Source organism: Poeciliopsis prolifica, unplaced genomic scaffold, assembly GCF_027474105.1.
Source record: "Poeciliopsis prolifica strain line A6 unplaced genomic scaffold, Auburn_PproV2 SCAFFOLD074, whole genome shotgun sequence".
In the NCBI taxonomy this organism is placed as follows: domain Eukaryota; kingdom Metazoa; phylum Chordata; class Actinopteri; order Cyprinodontiformes; family Poeciliidae; genus Poeciliopsis; species Poeciliopsis prolifica.
In genome coordinates this window covers 1,486,092-1,486,756 of record NW_026562449.1, presented here as the reverse complement: position 1 = coordinate 1,486,756, position 665 = coordinate 1,486,092, and positions in this window count along the sequence as shown.

The following is a 665-nucleotide window of genomic DNA, read 5'->3' as shown; positions in this document are numbered from 1 at the left end:
TTTTAGAATTTAAAAAGGGAGGTCTCATTAAAACTAAGCAACAATTATGCTTAAGATGACATACAAAGACTGTTTTAGATAAAAAAGTACATTTCCACCAAAAATCTCAGAAATGTTGGCATTAATTTCAGAAATTTTCTAGAAAAACATGGGAAATTTCACAGTTTCAAAAATCAAAATGTTGCTCGAAAAATCTTTGAAATTTTGAAATTGAACTCATGGAAATTTCTGAGTTTCAAAAACACATTCTGTAATGTTGTCAGTGTAATCTAAGACTGGAAATGATTTAAAACAAGTTAGGATAAATGCAGGATGGACAATAAAATGCAGCAATACAGAAAAAAGATGACTAAATATCATTATTTAATATCTTTAAATATATTATTAAAGATATATTTATTTAATATTATTAAAGACTGAATGGAAAGAAAGAAACTCATTATTTATTAACACAGTAAGAAAACAACAACAACTTGCTCGGTTAACATATACACTTAAAAAAAAATCTAGATCAATTCAATCAATTTGCCTTTTATAATAACAATGAAGGTCTAAAGAGAAGCTGTCGTAAAAGGTGGCATTCACATTTCGACCACTAGTAGGCGCCCGAGAATTTCATCAGTCTTTTAGTCGAGGCAGCGTCACTCTGCTCTTAGATACCACTT